The sequence below is a fragment of the Pongo abelii genome, chromosome 5, assembly GCF_028885655.2.
Source record: "Pongo abelii isolate AG06213 chromosome 5, NHGRI_mPonAbe1-v2.0_pri, whole genome shotgun sequence".
Taxonomy (NCBI): domain Eukaryota; kingdom Metazoa; phylum Chordata; class Mammalia; order Primates; family Hominidae; genus Pongo; species Pongo abelii.
The window spans coordinates 97,795,226-97,816,359 of NC_071990.2; the positions used below are offsets into that span (position 1 = coordinate 97,795,226).

Below are 21,134 nucleotides of genomic sequence, written 5' to 3' on the forward strand. Positions count from 1 at the left end.
AGGACTCAAATATAGAAGTACAGAGTCTTTCTCAGGACGTATTTAGTTTGCTTTAACAAAAGTCAGCACCAAGATGAGTCTGTAGGAACAAACCTCACTAAAGCAACCCTTACTTTCCATTAGTTTCCCTTGCATATTACCATCCCACAATTTACTGTCTCTTGAAGCTCAAACCTATTTTCCTTTGTCTTGTCACTTTCCCGTAATTTATCACCCTCTGTTAAAATGGTACATGAGTCCTTGGGTCAAACTGCTTAATTGGTTCTTCCATTCTTTTCTATGAAGGCCTCTGTGCACATAAAAATTAGAATATTAACACAAAAATTTTTGTATGTCTTTTCTCCTGTTAATCTGTATTTTGTCTATTCAATTCAAAGGCCCCAGTGAAAACATGAGAGAATAGAAGAAATATTTTTTTCCTCCTCTACACTTATTTAACTAAAACATATGATTTATGACCCAGATTATATACTATTTATTCTTTCCTTCCTATACATGTTTATAGTGCTATTTTTTTGGTGCTCATCATAAAGGAACTGTTTTTCCATCTAAAAATTATGTGTGGTGAAATATAATCAACCTACAGAAAAATGCATAAAACACAAATATGCAACCTAATAAACTACTGTAACAGGAACAACCCTGAACCCTTTCTAGAGTCAAAAACATAACAACCACCTTAGGAGAACCCTATGTACACTTCATATAAGCACTTTTCACATGCTGTTTTATCTGCCTTATTAAATTGCAAGGATTTTGAAGACTGGCATATTAGCCAAGATTCTTATGTTGGAAATGATAAAACCCAAATTAACCAAACTTAAAAAGAAAATGAGAAATTTATTGCACACAAAATTAAATGCTGGGAAGTATGCAGTGGAGCTGGACTTAGGATAACCTAGGATGCAAGCACTATCACTTCCTCCCTGTCACTTCCTCTTTTCTCCTGGCTTTCCATCCTCCCTGCTTCTCTCTGCCTGATATCCTCACTGTCACAAAATGGTTCCCCTGGAGACTCATACCCTGTAGTCCTCAGACCAGAAAAGAGATTCTCTTTACTCAGCTTGAGTTTAGAAGTAAAACATCCTGGCAAAGGTCTATTGTCTGACCTGAGGTCCATGCCCCAATCTGTTATCAGAAGGAGGATGAGCTCAGAGAGAGATGCTGGCAACAGAAAACAACAGCTATGACAGAGGCACCATTTCTTGTTCAATACCCCAAATGATCATTACAATCTTCACAGAGGAGGCAATCCTATCATTAATATTGCAAGGGTCCCAGCAGGAACTTCAACTGGGCCTCCTCTGGTATTCAGGCATGTTTGGGTTTATCAGGAAGACTGCTGAGTGTGGTTCTCTGTGTGCCAGGGATCAATTCCTGTGACGGGCTTAAGAGACTTCAGGGAAAAGAACATCATCCTAAGTGAAGTCAGAGACGAAGAGCATCTTTAGTGTAAGAACATCAAAGGACTGGTGACTTCTCAGGACAGAACATGTTTGTTACTCAGATTGTCCCCTAAGCTACCTCTCTGAGACTGAGGTCTGTGCCTAGAAAAGAGTTTCTAACAGTTGGGGTCAGATAATTCGTTGTTGCAGGGGCTGTCCCGTACATTGTAGGATGTTTAGCAGCTTCCCTGGATTGACCCTCTAGATGCCAATAGCATTCTTATTTTCTAGGCATGCAAAACAGTAATGACTTCAGACATTATGTCCCCTGAGGGACAAAATCACTTTTTCTTGAGAACCACTGGCCTAGAAGGAAGAAGCTATAAAAAGGAGGAAAAGAAGTAAATAAAAACGGAAAGAGCTGCTGTCCAAGGCAGCCATGTAGTCTCACTCGCAATATCTACAAAGGGCCATTTCTTGTGCTGGCAAGGATGCGTAGGGTGAGTTAACAGAGCTCATAGGTAAAATACCTTTGAGAGAACTTGAAATAAAATTTGAGGAAGCCAGGGATGCTAGTTTCTGTTAATCAGACAGACTAAAGCTGGAGAAATATTTTTGTGTTATTTTTGACAGTTCTTATAACCTATTTTTACCTTCAGGCTGATATGGCTTGGGAAACATTAGTTAAATTTGAACGAATGGATGATTTTAATGAATGAGGTTAACAATTTTTTTTTTCTTAATGGCATGCTTAAATTCACACATTACTACTGTGGGGTTAGAATTTTAGAAGTGTCAGGTACATTAATCTACATTATACTACTGTAAAATAGTGATGAACTTTCTGTGAAAATTGATCCCACACAAAGTTCTAAGATTAGAAACTAAAAATTTGATGTATCACCAAGTGTTCAATTTAAATTCCATAATAAGTGGCCTAAACATGAAAGAAAATTTTCAAAATAGGCTACTGTGAGACATCTTCACATTCAGTGGGTTACTCATCAGTTTTTAAAAGAGAATTTATATCTTTAAAACTTGCATTAATTTGTTTTAAAATACCAATTCTGATTCCACTGGAAATGTGTTTTGAAGCAGTAATGGGGCAGGAGAGGATATAATAAAAGAAAATATTAAAAGGAAATAATAAAATTCCTCAATTAAGTCTACTTTTAAAAGATGGAAAAAATGAAGAGCCATCTCTCCGCCTGTGCAGTATAGCATCCCTTTCCCCAGTGGAGGTAAGAGAACTTCACTCTTCCTTGGGGGAAGTCCTCTTTCCCCATTTCACATATCCTGTCCTCCCCACCTCTCTTCTCCCTATCTCGGCACAGTGAGAGGTTCATGACCTAGACTTGACCAATTAGATTCTCCTGGGAATTTGAATCTTGGATGGGGTGGAGTTATTTGGGTTCCTGGCTTTACTAAAAGCTTGGATATTCAGGTTTTCCCTCCCAGTACCTCAATTCTATGAGCCACCAGTATCCTTCCAATTAAGTATCTTCTTCACTTTATTTCCAGTAAAGTAATGAGGTTATCAATAATCAATTTCATTTGCTTAAAACAGAAGCAAAGAACTGTAACTAATACAGGAAACTCTGATTTAAAAGTATTGTGACTTATTTGTCACTATGATTGAAGAGAACGGGAACGGGTCAGGAAAGAAAATGGAATTAGAACTGAAAGGTAGATTTCTTGAGTCTATGCTGACGAAACATTGAAATGTGTTGATAGGAAATATCTATTCATATGTGTTTCATTTGTTTGTTTTTTAATCTTCTACCAGGTTTATATATAGGTGAAGTTATGTAGTTTCCAATTTTGCTTGATTAATTTTAGGATTCCTACAATATTTAAGCAATTCTTTTTTCTGATTGTGATGCTTATTATTTTCCGATAATGCAATTAAAAGTGTTATAATAGCCACTTTTATAAATTGATTCTAAAAAGTAATGCTTTTAATGTACTAATGCATTTTAATATAAATATTATTCATGCTTATCATAAAAATAATAAACAGTACAGAAAGGTAGAAAATGAAAAATAAAAGAGCCACATCATCCCCCTTTTCAGAGAAAATCAAGTTTCTTACTTAACGTATTTCTAGATATAACTGATATGCCTTTGGTTCCTGGTGTTTTCTCGTACTTGGGCTCTTGCCCATTCAACCAAGTAGGCATTTTATAAAACTTGCCTCAGTGGAGGGATAACATTAGAGACCATAGGTTAAGAAAACCAATCAACCAACCAAATTTGCTTCTTGATGTAATGAGTTTCAAAAGGCTGGTCCTCAGTGGAAAGGCAGGGTCTATTTACACAGGAACAGAAAGAGTTTCAGGGAAAAAAACACGATGAGGAAGAGTGAATCTTGCTAACTGGAAGGACTGGATAGGCTTCCCTGGGCTGGGATGATGGGAAGATCATGACTACTCAGTAAGGGAACATGGTCCTTTGGGTCAGGGAAAGGGGCCTGGTCAAGGAAAATCCTTGGAGAGCAGAGTTGGCATCACAGACACCATCCTCTAACACTATGAGCACTGCTGGTCACCTCCAGGACCTGTTGGCACTGAGTCTTCATTCAGCTAAGACCTATACAACTGTTAGTTTTCCTTTCCATGGCGTCCCACCTTCCAAAATCCAGGAGGAGAGAATATGTGCCCTAAGAGGGGCCTATCCTGACCTTTTGATGGCCCAGGACATGTGTGAGTTCCCCAGGTTAGAGAGTGACACAGAGCATCGATGGTACTGAGGTGACATGGAAGGTCCAGCACCTTGATGTGTATGGCACTGAATAGAGCCAGCTTCAGATTCACCCCTCTCCTCCTGAGCCAGTAAAATGGAAAAACACACACAATTACACACACACACACACACATCTCCCTCCTTCTCTTCCTCTACTTTTACACAAACTACATCACATTATACCTATTGATCTTCCATTTGCATTTTTCACTTAGTGATATAGCTTTGATATCAGTCTGCAAGGATCTAATCTGTTTTTTAAATGGCTACTTGGTATCTTCATAATTTGACTGGTCCCCAAATGATGGACCTTTAGTTCCCTCTGTCCCTGTCTCTCTTCTCCCTTCTCCCTCCCCTTTTCTCTCTCAAATATTACCAAGCTATCATGAGTATCCTTTCACATAAGTCTTTGAACTTTTGTTTGAGGTAACCCTAGGATGAATTCTTAGAATTGGAATTACTGGACCAAAAAGTATGAGCTTTTAAGAAAAAAATAATGAATGTAAATATTGACAAGTTGTTTTCCAAAATATTTGTTTTGACTTGCATTCTCATAAGCTCTTCTTTACCCATATTCTCTGTAGCACTAGGTATTATAATCTTTTTATAATCTTTGCCAATCTGATACATGAAAATTACAATTTATTTTTAAATCTGCCTTATCTTAATGATGACTAAGAATCCTCTTTATATTTTGTTGAACCTATTTAATTGTGTAATTACAATATTCTTTCTTACAGGTAGAGGCTATTTTCTATTCAGCACTGTAAATTTTTACAAAGCTCCCATCATGTGTCTAGTTGATTATGTTGAATTAGACTGAAAACAACAACACTATTTGATATCAGAGAATGTGGCAGAGAAAATGTAAACATGAAATATTTTAACAGTAAAAAGTTTCCTGTGGCACTAGTTTTGAGTTACACTGGCACTGGCTCCTGATGAATAGGACGAATTAGCTACAAAATGTACGCATAGGTAATTGAGTAAAGTGAAGTGTTAGCTAGAGTTGTTTTGTGTTATCCACTTGAAAACTAGAGAACATCAGCCAAAAATCAATTTTGGTTTTGGCATAATTAATGCTGATCTGTTCTCTCGAGTAGTACAGTAATTAGAAATATGGCTCAGTGATTCCTTAATGTCACTACTGGTTTGTGACAGAAAACCACGACACTGGCATCAAGAATGACAATTTCCTCCTTGCTTCAGGAGGAGGCAGCTATCAGGAATTGAACAAAGAACTATGACATAGCTCTCTTTCATGATGTAGTTTTAGCTAGAAATCTGATCTGTCTAGAGACAGTTTCAAATCTGATTCTCCCAGAGCTGTTAGAATACAGACTTTATAAAAACTCACAGCACTAGATTTATGCTACCCTCCTATATCTTGGCTCATGGAGAAGCTGATGATAGATGAAAAAAATGCTGCAGAAACTTGTGTTCCAAGATGCTTACCAAAGTATATTAAGAGGCAAGCTGAAAAAAACAAAAAAGTGTTACCTACTCAACCAAACTCTAGAATACTTGTTTAAGAAAGTGAAAGAGGTTTCTTTCGTGTAAGACCTCAGTTTAAAATACCAATGTGACATGAACCTAGTTTTCAGTGTTCCCCCAACTCATTTGACTTGGCACCCAATTTCCTATAGTAAATGTAAGCTATTTTCCAGCCACCCAGTGTCCACTCTTCTTTTTATATCTAGTGGGGCTATGAGCAGGGGTCCCACACTACCACAACTGAGGGACAGGCCAATGCTCCAGGCTAAGACAACTGGAAGCTGCAGACTACAACTGGGAGTACAAAGGGCAATCAATTGGGGCTCACCCATTTAGCAATGGAAGACACCATCTCATAACATTCCTGTCCTGACATTAGCCTGTTGTCACTGCTTCTGTGCCCTTTGGGGTTATCCTGCTGGCTTTCTATCCTGGGTATCTAGCTAGGCTTCTCATCAATTCTTAGAGCTCCTGATATCCTTCTATTAAGTTCCTTCTTGCCTAAATTGGGCAGAGAGTTTTCACTTGCAACCAAAGACTCACACTTCAAAAAAAAAAAAAATCTTCTTCAGCTCATCCCTCATAACATCACTAGATTGAAACAGGAACAATGTATATTTATTGACAACTAAAAGACCTACGTGGATTATACCACCTAACACATTCTAGGAGCTCAAAAAATTGCTGAACAAATAATAAGTATTCCAAAAAACAGCTTTTGGGAAGTATTATTTTAAGTCATTTTCTTAATAAGGAGAAAGACTATATATAATGGTACCTAAGAGAGTAATGGTGCCTAATACCTAGTTGCTCCTCTAGGAGTGGAGTAAACTGCAAAATATGTTTGTGTTGAATTTTGGTGGCTATTGAATAAACTAGTGTCTCTTATTTTAGAGAAATAAAATACTTAAGACAAAATATAAACTTTAAATCAATACTAAGGAGCCATTTAAGAAAAACTTGCCCTCTCTGAACTAGACATTTTACTAGGCATTTACCATTTAAACCTCAACGCCATGTGTCAATGAACAATATTTAGTGAGCCGATACTATGTGGCAGACATTGTGCTAGGGCCAGGAGATACCATGACACACTCAGCTTGGGAAGTAAGAGACTCTTCCATAGTCACACAGATGGTGAGTTGGTGGTGTAAATATTCTTTTCCTGTGTAAATGCAATTATAGTCTTTGCTCTATTTAATTATATTAAATAAATAGCTTCTATTTATTCTACACAAACAGGTAATGCAATCAATATAGATGGGCTTAAAATTTTAAGTATTCTCACTTTAGTGACAAACACCTTGGGAATCTTAAAGGAGTGTTTTATTTATTGATACCAGTCACTCAATATTTTTGGTTCAAAGACGCTTTCATATTCGATTTTCTGATAGAAGACAACGCAATGAAAACTATCAAGTTGCTTATGAAAAATTCTTAGGATGACACTGCACCTAATGTTTGTAGTCAGTTGTTTGTCATTCTTTCCCCTGTCCTATGCTGTGTCCAGGACTGCTAGATAAGTAGGTATCCAGCATCCTAACGTCCAAATACCAAAACCATGAAAATGAAGCACTACAAGCCAGACAGATAACCCCCAGAGGGAGCAAACGAATAAACCCCCAAATCCTGTGGATCTAGAAGTAGAAAATAATCGCTGAACCACTGATTTGAGACCAACGCGAACATTAAGGACACCTCAAAATAGATCAGGGCACTGTTCCTAGCCCAACTCTGTGGCAGAACATAAACCTGCAAGAAATAGGATTAACATACTATCTTTGCAGTAAGTTAAATCCTGAACTTCTACAAAATACAGTTTACTCCAATTTAGTTACATTCTTCCTGCTTCTAGTGTCTTACCTCCACGTTGGACTAAGGTTTTCAATTCGGTGGTGGAATACTTACCTATTAAAATTACTCACTTTGCTTTAGTGTGAGTTTCTCAGCATGTTTTACACAGGAGTGACCTGAATGACTCGCAAGTGGCACTAGAGTGTGCCAGGCCCTGGAATTTAATGGTATGGTTCTGTGGTTGTTGTCTGTTTGCGGTTTTATTGCTGAATTAGTAGTAACCACAGTAATCACACCCTTTCTCATTTCTCAGGCTTGGGGATTTCGTCCTCCTCTGGGGGGTTGGTTCCCCTGTCGTTTCTTAAAGTTACTGTGAATTTGTTCTGGACAGTACCATAGAGTGTATTATCCTAAGGGGGGCCACTGTAGGGCCGCTAGGACTGGAGGCAACTTGAACTTCACAAGTTAGCAGAGCAAGGACTCCCTGGCACACCGAGCCACGGGGTCTGTTCGCTCAGGTTGCCCGCCAGCCCTGGGAAAGGAGTCTGGGGGCGAGCAGCCTGGGTTCCCGGGTCTCAGTCGCCGCAGTGGTGGCTACAGACTGCGCATGTGACCCAGGGGCCGGCGACGCAGGTGCCGGAGAGCGAGGAGGAGGGTGGCGTGGAGGAGGGGACTTCCGGGACTGGCGGGCCTGCGCTGGCAGCTCGCCGACGGCGGGGGCGGGGGCTGCGGGGGCGGGGGCGGCGGGGGAGCGAGCGCGCTGGTGGCGGGCGGCGGCGTTGCGCGCGGGGTCGGAGAGGATGTGCGCGGGATCGCAGGGGAGGGGGAGGGGGAGCGAGCGCGCGGGCTCGCTGGAGGCGGGAGGGGGCGGAGCCCTGTGGCGTCTGAACCCGCCCCGGGGGTGCCAAGGTGCGTCTCCAATGTGACGCGACCGCCTGGGGCGGAGTCAGCGGGACGTGCCACCTGCAGTGCTGGCTAGGGCTTTTTATTTACTAGGGAGCAGTTTCCCCGCGCGACAGTTCGGGAGCGCGCAGGCACTCGCGCGCACACACATGCACGCAGGCACACACACACACACTTTCGCACACACAAACACGCTAGGACGCTCGTCTTCGCTACTGCATCCCCGAACCAGCAGAGCGAAGCTACTGCGGGTTCTCTTAACCTCAGCATCGTGGGGCGAAGCAGAGCCATTGTGCATCAAGGAGAGGCCGGTGCCTGCGCTGCCGTCTCTGGCACCTAATCCAGCAGACCGCTCACCCCATCGGGTAAGCCAGTCTCTCTCCTTGTAACCTGTTCTGCAGACCCGAGGAAGAGGGTGGGAGGCTGCTGGTACGCCAAGTGGGGGCAGACCCGAAGTTGACATTTCAGGGGCTTGCAGCCCATGCAGCCTCTGCCCGTGTCGTCTAACGGGAGCAGCCACTACTCAGGTTACTTATGCTGCCAGCCCTGGAGTCGCTCCCCCTTTCTTCCCTCCCCCCGAGCCCAATATGTACTGTGCTCCTTGGTTGCCAAGGAGACTTGCTTAAACATCAGCCCTGGGACATCTATTGAAAGAACTGGTTTCTTAAATGATGCCGTTAATTATTTTGATATTTAAAATAAAATATACACTGAGGACCTTGTCGTAATTTGGCATTTGTTAATCTGTATTCAGGTGGCGGTTTCATTCAACTTCAAGAAAAGCCGTAATTGCACTATATGGTATGCTTTAAAAAGGATTCGTCAGATGAATTTTTCAACGGATTGTGTCTTGAATCATAATTTACTCCCATTTTGGTGATTTTATAAAGAAAGCTGACTCCAGTTTAGATCCCTTCTTCCCCTCTATTTCCAGTTTTATTTTGCAGTTCACTTAGTTGTGATTATTTTAAATTAAAAGCAGATGATTTAATTGTAGTTCCCCACACAAGGATGAGCTTCTATTCTAAATTGACCAGAACAGGAATACATGTTTGTGAATTCGTAACGTAAGAAGGTAGCATTCATGACATACATTTTTGCTAGCATTTTTATATCCCCTGCATCAGTATTGAAGCGCAGTTTTTGCACCTCTGCTCATTTCTGAGAAGATTCTGTTTTTTTTTAATCTCTTATTGATTATTTTTAGGTCTGTCTATCTCTATACACATATAGAGATAGATATAAAATGTGTGCCATGGCTTACTAGAGCTTATATGAAAGTGCAGTTGTTTTTGTTTTTTGTTTTTTTTTTCTGATGGGACTGGGTCCTCTACTGGAACACTGATAGGCCAATGGAAGAGGTCAGCCTAATACCTGGGCTGTCAGTTTTGTTTTGTTTTGAGGTTTCAGGTGTCTATTGGGTGAACTTGTAACATAGTACTTGAAGGCATCAGCAATCCAGTAATTACACTTTGCACGAATTTCATGCCTCCATCACAAACAAATGGCCCAGTAAAGATCCACTGGCATTCAAGAACTCATTTTGTTTTCCTTTGATATTTGTTCATCTTTTCTACTTCTTGTTAAATGACCCGAGGAAATAAGTCAAATTCTTGTAATTTAGATTTTAAACTCTGTCACAGAGAGTGTAATAAATAATGTGAGGAGCAAGTACGCCAAATAATGACAGAGGTAGATAGAAGGGATTTATGCAACTCACAGAGCTTTGGGAGATGAATGATGATGACAAACATTTTACATTACAGTGTAGAAAGCACTTTTCATATGCTTCTTTTTTAATCCTCACAACAACCCTTTGAGGCCAATAAATTACCTTCCATTTAAAGCTGAGGAACCCAAGACTCAAACCTTGCTGAAGGTCACAGCTAGTGAATGGGGAAGCCCTTTCTGGATCCAGTCTCCTTGCCTTTAAAAAAAAGTTGTGTGTGCGTTTCAGATGTGTGCAGGGATCTGACAAGTGAGATAAAGGAGTGGAGCAGGCCTAGAGAAGACACGTGGGAGAGAGGGTATGGAGTGGAGTGTGAACTGTGGCCTCTGGAACTTGCAAACCACTGTAAAGGAGGCAGCTCCCACTCCACTGTAGCTGATTGTTACTGTCCAGGCTCTAAAACATGACAGTTTTTTAAGGAAAACAGAAGCTTCTGGATTTTTTTTATGAGGTATCCTTAATTTTAAAAACTGTAAGGACCACATTAAAAAATGTATCTGGGTCACATCTGGCCTGTGGCCTGCTAGTTAGCAACCCATAACTACTGAGGTCTCACTCAATTGTAAGTTATTATTCTCTAACAAAATACTCATGTGAACAAATACATCCATCACTGTGAGTGATCAGTTTTTTATTTCAATATTAAAGTCTAATAAATGCGCTACCTTTGTTCTTCAATAAACAGGTTCAAAAATTTTTTGAGGTTTCCTAGATCTCTGTCTTATATCTCAGAAAATAAAAGAGCATGAAGTGCTCCAAAATAGGAATTTTTGAATCTGGTGAAACAAAAGCATATATAGTTTAGAACTTATGTTCCTGGCTTAATGTGTTTTTTCTTGCCATAAGGCCAAGAAGTGGAGAAAAACTCAGTTGAGTGCTTGTTATAGGAAGACGTAGGGTTGGTCAGCAAATAGAGCATCCTGAGCCTTTAATGAAAATGTCTGATTAAAGTGTTAGGTAAAACCCACCACTGAATACTGCAAGATGCCAAAGGAATGAAAACATAAGTGGGAACTCAGAGACATTAAATCCTAGCACCCTGGTATATAAAATGTTTACTCCTTAAATAACAATCTTGTAGTGAGGTAAATACATTTTGAGAAGCTGCCATTTTCTCATGTTTCTCCTAGAGCTATAGAGATGCTAGTGGACTTCACTGAAGTAGGTAAGTAGTCAGAGAGGAGTGTCATTTTATTTACATTGTCTCTTTGGTGGATCCAGAGAGGTGTAGTTAAAAGGAAAAGCCAAAAGATTTGAACAGCGACTTCTAATGGTTCTCTTATTCCAAAATCCCCCTCTAGAAAGATGCCTTAACAGTAAATAAAGCCATTTCAGTTTTCCTTTCATGGAAATATGTTGCACCCCTAGTAAGGAGCTGTGCAGGTGTGTGTTAGTAATGTTCTAACAAAGTCCTGGCTGAGTGTGTGGAGATACCGTCTCTGCCCTCAATGATTCAGAGCAAACACACTGCTCCTGGCAGCGTCCAGTTTTCGGGCTCTTCTGTGAGCAAGCTACTTCCATACTGGCTTCACAATGACTCTGTAAAGTGGGCATCTTATTTCCATTTTACAGATGGAGAATCTAAGACTGCAAAGTCCAATTGGAGCAATGAAAGAAATCTTGCAACCTCAGCTGCTCTTCTCTCTTCACATTCCTTCTTCTTAACTGTTACCTAATGCAGGTTATAGACATGTACATAATTGTGATTTTGAGGGAGTTATGTGTTAAATGTTACAATGAAAATATAAGATTCCATAGAAGCTCAGACACAGGGAAAAAATTTTAAGTGTCCTGATTGTGGAGATCAGGTCAGTCCCTAGGTAGCAGGGGGATTAGTGCTGGAACTTGATGGCTGGGTATGATTATATTAAATGAAAATCCTTATAGCTATTGAAAGATGGGAGTCTCCACCAGACAGTCTGTTGGAAATGTGGGTTAAGAGGATGATGCTAGTGATACCTGATATTGATGAGCTTACTGTAGCTGAGCGAGTGATGAAAGCTATGGAAGAACTATGGTCTGGAAGATGGAGTGCAGCAGAAGATGCAACTGCAGATGGGTGGGAGGGGATGGAGGAAGACAAATTCGGGAAGGAGACTAGGAGAGGAGTTGTAGCCATAGAGGATAATCTGGAGAATGTAGTACTGATTCTTCTAAAGACTGAACCTAAAGGCAAGGGACAAACCGAGTAATATATTCTCTATACAGAGACTGGCACACAATAAATACCCATAAACCATGATGATGTGTCTATATTTTTAATGTCCGATGGCTGGTACATAACTTCCTCTCATGATTATCACTTTTCTATAGAAAAAGCATACACATATTTTGTATGAATTCATTTGGAGTGGATAAATATATGGATTTTCAAAAATGGGAAAAGATCCTGGCAAATTAGATGATAAAAGATGTAATCATTTTTTTTCTAGTAGAGTTAGAGACTTGGAAGCTAAGGAGGCTCTTACAGATACAGATTTTAAGGTTGCATGTACTTTTGATGAAGTCTCATATGTTTGGGACAAGTAAAGGAAAAATGTGGGCTGTAAACCATTTGAAAAGCTGTACTCAAATCTAGACAGAAGGCTTTGGTGACAGATAAATGTACTATAATCTTGATCCTGGTTGGGTCAATGTTTTTATTTATTATATCAGTAGAGAAATGAAAGAAATGTGACAAGCGAGTGGGAGTTAGACTTGCATTTAAGTACTAGATCTTCAGTGACTGGGTGGGAGAGCTACCTGTTAGAATGTTCAGCACAAGGTAACAGGATGAAATAAAATAGAAGGCATCATAGCTAGAGTCTAGCACTGGGAATATTTGTCATGACAGGAATTTACTTTAAAGTTGGAGGGATTTTAATTCCTATCAAATACAATATAAGCCAATATGATGATTTGCTCTTCACAGATATATTTGGCAAGTAATGGAAAATATTATGAAAAAATGATACTGTAAGGAGCCCACCTTTCTTAATAAGCAAGGGGCTTTTTGGTGACAGCAGAGATAGATGTGGCTATGTCTCTGTGTCAGGCAGTGTCTTACTTCCCTTCTCTGCTTATATGACTGCTTATTATTTCAGAATTGTTTTCCAATTTGTAGAGTAGAACTTAAGAATTTATCCTAGAACATTTTACTTTCTCTCTTGTTGGGAATTAGTAAATGGAATTCATTTTGTTCACCTTTTTCCTGGCATTTCTAATCAGAACCTTCATTCCTAGGCCTTTCTTGTCAAGATCTTTACCTAAGAGGAGCTGAGCAATGTGGAGCGCTCAACTTTCTTCATATTTCTTTTGTTCTTTCCCTATTTCGTATACACATTGCAATGCATTAATGTATTTAATTTAACTTGATTTTGACATATGGCACTATAAGTTTTGGTGAGATTTTTAAACGAACTATGTAGGAAAAAAAAACAGTTTTGCAGACTTGACTTGGAGTCAGATTAGTTCCACATATGGCAAAAAGCATTGAAAGCTGTAAATTTGTCTAAAATAGCTTCTTCCCTTGCAAGGTTGGAGTCACCAACCTGATAATTTTTAAATGAAGAAGAAATGTCTTTGGCAGTTTTCATGGACTCTTGACAACATTTTCCTACATGTTTATTTGAGGCATAATGTATTCTACTTTCCATGCCAGATAAGCCAGTACCAGTTACTTAGAAGCAGGGCTACCCCCTCCCTTCCCCACCCAGATGATACAACCCGTTTGTTACACAAGATATTGATGGAAAAAGAAGTCCCATCCTAGCTGATTGCTTCAGTGAGAACATATTTGATGCTAATGGCACAGACAATAGAGCAGTGGAGGAGGCATTTTGCAATTTTTTATGACACAAGTTCTGATACCTCATTTAAAATCATTACTTAGAAACCTTATTATTTATGATTTTTAGTTCTACAATTGAAAGTGCAAGGTAGCATGGCACAACCAGAAGAACCTGAGCCTTGGAGCCTGGATTTGAATACTAAATCTGATACTTCTTGGTTCTGTGACTCACAGTCCAGTTACATATCCCCTCTAGCTCTCATTTTCCTCATCTGTAAAATGGGAATTATGTTACCTAGATTATGGAGTTGTTTTAAGATTAAATAAGAAATGCATAGAAACATCTAGCACATTGTTGGTGTGTCATAATATCCAGTACTTATTAATTCCTTCCCTTTGCCTCCCCTTTCCCCACTCCTTTGCCTTCCTCAAAATGATGGTGGAATTCATTTAAATTTCCTGAGCCATATAAAATGTTTTAATCTGGTGTGCCAACCTTGCAGCGCAGCTACCCTCATTATGCTATGGAGCTTTTAGTGATGCAGTACACTGCTTAGGTGGGCTCTCCCAGGGAGAGGGATGCATAGCTTGGACTCAGTCCTGTCTTTTCTCTCTGACAAGCCACTGTTCCCTCTTTTATGCAGTTCCTGGAGCATTGGCCTGGTCACAAGGAAAAGGAGGGAGGGTCAGTCATTTTCCTCCTACCCAGGCAGCTCTCTGGGCTCTATCATAGGATCTCTTCAGGGGTCCACATCTGCAAAAAGCACAGAGCTGCCCCTTGTGTTCTCTGTAGAATTAATAGTGGCAGCATCAAGTACCTGGTGGGTACAGACCTCCTAGCCTTTCTGCAAGGTTAATTTCTAGAGCCCACATCTTTCTTGACAACTAGAAGTTTCCCTTCATGCTGAATTATGTAAATTTTATGAAAAGGTCAAAAGCTCACCAGGATAAAAAAAAAAAAAACACTCCTCAAATTCTCTTTCAAGTCACATAGGATTAAAATCTTCCCGAACAGAATACTTTCTAGTTAAATCTATGTTTTTTTCTTTTTCTCTGCACCACGACCTCACTCATTCTCTGTTCCCACCAGCAACTCCTTCTTCTGTGTTGAAATATCATGTGGATTTCTGATGACCCAGGAGTGCACATGAGGTTAGTATGGGCTGACTCTTTTCAAAGTCACCCTCCAGCTCATGGGCTTAAAGAGAACCTAGACAGCAGCAGGAACCGCTAGCAACCTACCACACTTGTAGGAAATTAGCCTGAGCAGTATATCATAGGATCCTGTAGACCGAGCTAAGCTTTGTTTTCATCATACAATGGATTAAGAAAGCCCGTCCTTAAAATACTTTTTCTTGTTTTAAATGTGCTCTGCTTATACCTGGTATGGATGTATGCATATATTTATATATTTCAGCATTTCTAAAGATATAGTGCAATTTCATAATTCAGATGCATTTTTACTAGTTGGTAACATTACTTGAGACACCTAAAATAAGAAAGACAAGTTCTGTGATTGTTAAAAACAGAAAATCCTTTACTCATTTCTTTATCGCTCCAGAAAAGAATATGGTAAAAAGTGTTTCATAATGGAGATTGATTATAGTGAGGTGTAGATTCTCAGCTGAAAAATATGGTAGCCGAGATGACATCAGTGCCAGGTCTTGTGTCTGCATCACATTCACAGACCAGCAAAGTTACAAATCACTATGATAAAAAGCCTACTCTAAATGTGAAGATACCAGTTTATTCTAAACTACTCCCCAAGCAATAGTTATGGTTATTATTTTGGAAATTTAGGTTCATAATTAATATGGATATCTGAGTGGAGGAGATTTATTTTGATAGAGTCTCTTGTTCACTTGTTTCCTCATCTACTCTGCTTGACATTTTCTGAAAGGACACTTTCTTTTAAAAAAAATGCTGTTTTGTGATAGGCGGTGGTGTAGATGTAATCAGATGCCCCTTTGGCTGTGTAAAGATTCACTAGTCTTTCCTAGCCTGATGTCCTTGAGCTGATAGAACTGACTGGGTTTTTTTGTTTTTTTTGTTTTTTGTTTTTTTTGAGATTTCAAAGCCTAAAGGAATATGGAATCAATGTTTTTTTTTTCCATGAAAACATTAATTACCTACAATCTGATTTAATTTTGCCATAGCTTATCTTCTTTAGCTTTGGGCCAAAGCTATTTATCATTTCTTGGTATTCAAGATCGCCTACAGATGGGGCCTCCTAATAGAGCAAAAGTCATTTAAGAAACTCATGCACAGCCCTTAGGCCTTTCTATACAGCATTTAACTTGACTTTTTTCTGAAATCCCTAAGATTTGTGAGTCTTAGTGTCATCTGTAGGGTTTTCTGATGTTTCCCTTCTCTCACCTTGTACTGTTTCACAAAGTTGTCAATTTCTTCCCCCCTTTTTTTTTGAGACAGATTCTCCCTCTGTCACCCAGGCTGGAGTGCAGTGGTATAGTCAGCTCATTGCAGCCTTAAATCTCCTGGGCTCAAGCAATCCTACCACCTCAGTCTCCCATGTAGTTGATAGGTGTGTATCACCACGCCCAGCTAATTTTTAAAAATTTTTTTGTAGAGATAGGTGTCTCACTATGTTTTCCTGGCTGGTCTTGAGCTCCTGGGCTCAAGCAATTCTTCCATCTTGGCCTTCCAAAGTGCTGGAATTATAGATCTGAGCCACTGTACCTTACCAAGTTGCCAATTTTTGATTTCTGTGTTTCATGCTGTTTTTATCAATGTTACCCATCAGAAGCCTGCAATTAATTATTGTCATTACATTTTGTTAATTACTTTAACATCAAATATTAATATATTCTGTATATGTAACTGCCAAGGGGTTTGCAGATGTGGGTGGAATTCTTTGACCAGCACATTATTTTCCTAGTGGTTAAGGGTTTAGTGGTTAAGGATTTCACTAGCATGGAATTAGGACAGGAGGAATTAGTTACATGGTTTATCTGTGCAGGAGCATCACCCCGACATAACGCCTTTGAAAACAACAACATATTTTACTCCTGGACCCAGTGAGGGATGAAATTCCCATACCCCTCAAAACATGTGCCTTGATTACTGAATTTTTCCTTTTGGGCACTGTATTCTTGGAATTCTGCTTCCTCTACTTGGACCTCTTTTGGGAGATTTATATCCTGTGATTGCTTCAGAATTCTGTTGCCATCCATTCTTTGTTCATGTGGAAACTTAGAGTGCCTCAGTCAGCAGCTATTGGTGTAAGACTCCTTTGTTGGATGCAGGGACAAGGCAAGGTTGGAAGAGGACTTCTTGACTCTCAACATTAAGTGAGCCCTTCACATCAGTGGCCAACTGTTGACCAAGATGTTTAAGAAACACAGGCTATCATTGCTCTCAAGAACTTCCTTAGTTCTTAGATGTGATTCATCTCCCCTTTGTATCTGGGGCCTCATGGTTGACCTCAGGGATGGAAGCATATTGACAGTTTCAGGAGAGAGTTTTTCTACGTGGTGGCATAGCACCCACCAGTATCTCAGCTGGGACAGAGGGTCATCTCCCAGGAGCCAGCCACGTGTCCCTCCTTGGCCAGTTTTGAGACCTCCTAAAGACAGTGCCAGGGTTAATAAGGCCTTTTCTTTAGGCAGCACTCACTTATGGTGGCTTGAGTCACAGATCAGTACTGAAAATCTCTCACTGTTATTGCTTCTGTGGATTACAGTTAGGCTAGGGGTTGACACAGTAAGTGGATTGGGAGAGCAAAAGCATGTGGAATCAGTTTCCTTGAGTTTTCACTCTGTAAGGAGTGACCTTGACTTCAGAACTCTGTGCCTAAGTCTCCTTCTGTATAAATTGGGATAACACAAATAATCTCACTTTTCTCACATTGTCATCTATGAGATAAAATTAGATATGTTAAGTGCTTTGTTTGTATTAAGAGTGCTCTGATATTGCTTTTGATTGGGCATTGTAGGACCTTGCGTCAGAAAATCATATATTTACCACTGTCCTGCAAATACGTGCACTCTAGAGGTTTGCAACAAGGCTGGTCCTCAGAATGAACTGAGGTTGTTTCAAAAATATAGATTACTGGATCTTCTATACTTACTGTGTGAGAATCTGCATTAGTACTGAGTCATTTGTGTATTAAGAAACTCCCATTGAGTAATTATGGTGATAGGTCTACTTTGGGAGATGTGGTCTAGAGTGCAGTGAGCTGCTCACACTCTGCTTCTTATTCCTACCTTCCGAGGACCAGCCAGGCCATCTGGATCTGGGCCTCAGCTTTCTTGTCATTCACACTTAACAACAACAAAAAATAGCAAGTTAAATCAGTTCTGATGTCAGTGCTCTCCAGATACTCAGTGGACATTTAAACAACACAAACAATTCTCTACCAACCAGGTGCCCTGTCTGGGTAGAAGTCTTGATGTGTGATTAACATCTTTACTACTGAAACAGAGGTTATCATTTTCTACTAAAATTTGTGTATAACTAATTAGGCGGATTGCTGCAGACAGCAGCTAATATCCTCATAGTTGTCCATATGGTAGCTCAGTTGATTAATAACATACATTTCTGCATAAGATAAAACTAGATACTTTTTAATTTTATATCTTTTTAGATTTAGAGCATTGATAGTGATTACATGGCATTATGTAAGCCAACTGGAGAATGCCATTTCCACTGTGGATAAAATCTTATGAGTCATTGATTAACAGGTTAGTCGTGAACTGCTGCAGGATAGTATGGATATAGCACAATATGAGGAGCAGAGAGGCTACCGTTTCAAATTGTAGCTTGATCTTTATTTTTGCGAGGGTTCAAAATGTGCTTTTGAATATTAGGCATTTTGAGGAGATATGCAATTGTTAAGCACCAGTATACAGATAAGAAGAAAAAGAAACCTTGCCGTTAGACAACTTGGAAGGCATAAATAAATTGCCAACATCTACAAAAATGATCAAGGTTATGCATGATAGGATGTTGCTTAATTGTGATTTTAAGAGAATTCATTTTGTGGTGTGTGACTAGCTGAGAGAAAGGCAGACATCATACTTAGGTTTGCCTGTCTGTGGTAATTTAATTATTATTGACTATTGTGATGGCTTCCCTGATGTTGAGTTAGGTACAAACCTGCTTAATTCCTATTGCAGGAAACTTTTTAATACTTAATAATATTTTTGACTTGAAGGTAAAGTCTTTTGACCTGAAGAATGACCATTTCAGGACTAGAATTGTTTTATTGAGTTACCTTTTCCCCCCTGTAAAGTAAGGTAAATGCTGTCTGTGAAACTTCGGCAAATTAGATTTTGGTTGGACTCTTCTGCCTTTTTTGTCAAGGAAAAGAGGAGGGGTCTGGGAGGAAAGAGGGAACACTAACTGTGAAACCACGTCTATCATCAATTGATTTTGAACTTGCAGCCTCATTAGGTGGTTAGTATTGGGCCATCCAGCCAAAATCATCTTTTTGGCCATCTGTGTCAAATTATAGGGAGTAATAGCCTTGGGCACAGCTGCTGAGTCTAATGTGTATTTCTAACTTGTGTATTAATGATAATGACTGCATAGAGAAGTCCAGTGACCAAATGTGCAGAATAAATAAGAAGGAACCAAATACATGTAAATTTAGAATTAAAAGAAAGGAAAATCTCTATTTTACATCAGGAAATGACAGTACATATTTATTTAAATCTCTATACAATAATATGACCTTTTTCTACTCCATCTCTTCACAGTTTCTCCTAAGGAGAAATAAATCTTAAGAGAGATTGGCCTTGAATTTTGGTCCTTCTATGTGGTGCTTCTTGAATTTGCTCTGTGATAGGACATGGATTTTATTACTGTATCCCAACATTGATTGGGCCTTTTCTCAGCTCAGCCTGTCCCTTTAAGAAAATCACTCAGGAGTGACTGACTGCCTTTGGTGTCACTGTGCTTTTTGTTGGTCAGCTGGGGCCAGCAGTAGGACCTTTATAGGCAGGCTAAGTCTAATGTCACTAGAAATATAATTAAGAAATTATAAGAAAATGAGATATTCCACAATCCAATGACTAAGGATAAAGAATGCTAAGAATCAGGATTTTAAATAGACATGTCTACATTTTGCATGGCCGTTCATTTCTCTAAAGTATCTTGACTAATGAATGTATTGGAAGGAAACCTACCTTATAGTGAAGGAAGCCTTTTAAAAAGTCACCCAAAGAATGTGAAATGATTTGGCACATAGAACATAGTAGCATAGTTCCCTATACATGCTTTACAATTTTTTTTCCTTCAAGCCTACCTCATCCAGAGCCTCTCCATTTTTGGTTGTTCAGCACCCAAACCTTGGAAACATCCTTAGCTTCTTTCTCTCATAACTTACATCCAAACAGTCAGGAAAATTCTGTTGGCTCTACCTTCAAAGTATACCCAGAATCTGACCATATGTCACCACTTCCCACTACCATTCTTGTCCCAGTCAACATTACCTGTTGCTGAAATCATTGCAGCAGATCCCCAGAAGGTCTTCTTTGCCTCCTATAGACTCTTCTCAACACAGCAGCCAAAAATTTTGTTTTAAAACCTGAATGAGGCTATATTTCTTTGCGTAAAACTGCAGCAGCTTCCATCCCAAGAACCAGACCCTATATACCATCTATCCCTCTCTTATCTCCCATTGCCTTGCCCATTCCTGCCTTAGAACTGGTGTCTCACAGTTGGTAATACCCTCAGCCTGGAATGCCCTGCCTCCTGCCTACCCCCAGGCCCACTGTCTTACCTCCTTCAGGTCTTTGCTCAAATGTCACTTTCTCAATGAAGTCCATTGTGATCACTGTGCTTAAAATTGCAACTGCCCACCACCCCAACCCCTTCACTCTCAATTCATCTTACCCTGTATTTTTCCCCCACAGCCCTTATAGATTAAAAAAAAAACAGTTTTACTGAGGGAAAACTTACATATCATTAAAGTTCACCCATTGTAAGTGTGTACAGTTCAGTAGTTTGTAGCAAATGTATAGCGTTCTGTAGCCACCAACACAATCCAGTTTTAGAACATTTCTGTCACCCCAAAATGTTCCCTCATGCCCATTTGCAGTTATTCCCCACCCCCTCTCCATCATAGGTAACCTCAGGTGTGCTTCTACATCTATACATTTGCCTTTTCTAGACATTGGCGTATTTGTCTTATTTGCTTAGTGCTTAGTATGTGTGGTCCAAAAGATGAGGAGCTGCATATTTGTGTTAAATTTGGATATTACCATATTTCTTGTGTGCGTGTGAACTTATTTGCCGATAACTAGTGTCAGGACATGGGGAAATTGGACAGAAATGGGAGAGAGATGCAGGGGTGCCT

The 21,134-nt window shown here is 39.7% G+C and overlaps 1 protein-coding gene across 4 annotated transcripts in view; it reads left to right on the forward strand.

Annotated features, from left to right (window-relative positions):
* The first annotated feature begins 8,306 nt into the window (after positions 1-8,306).
* Positions 8,307-21,134, forward strand: part of KLHL32 (kelch like family member 32) — a 215,734-nt gene continuing 202,906 nt past the window's right edge. For 2 of the 4 annotated variants that reach the window (XM_002817169.6, XM_024248574.3), the window contains exon 1: positions 8,307-8,683. The gene's annotated coding sequence lies outside the window, so the exon portion shown is untranslated. The remainder of the gene's footprint in view (positions 8,684-21,134) is intronic. The other 2 variants (XM_054557906.2, XM_024248583.3) reach the window with 2 other exon arrangements.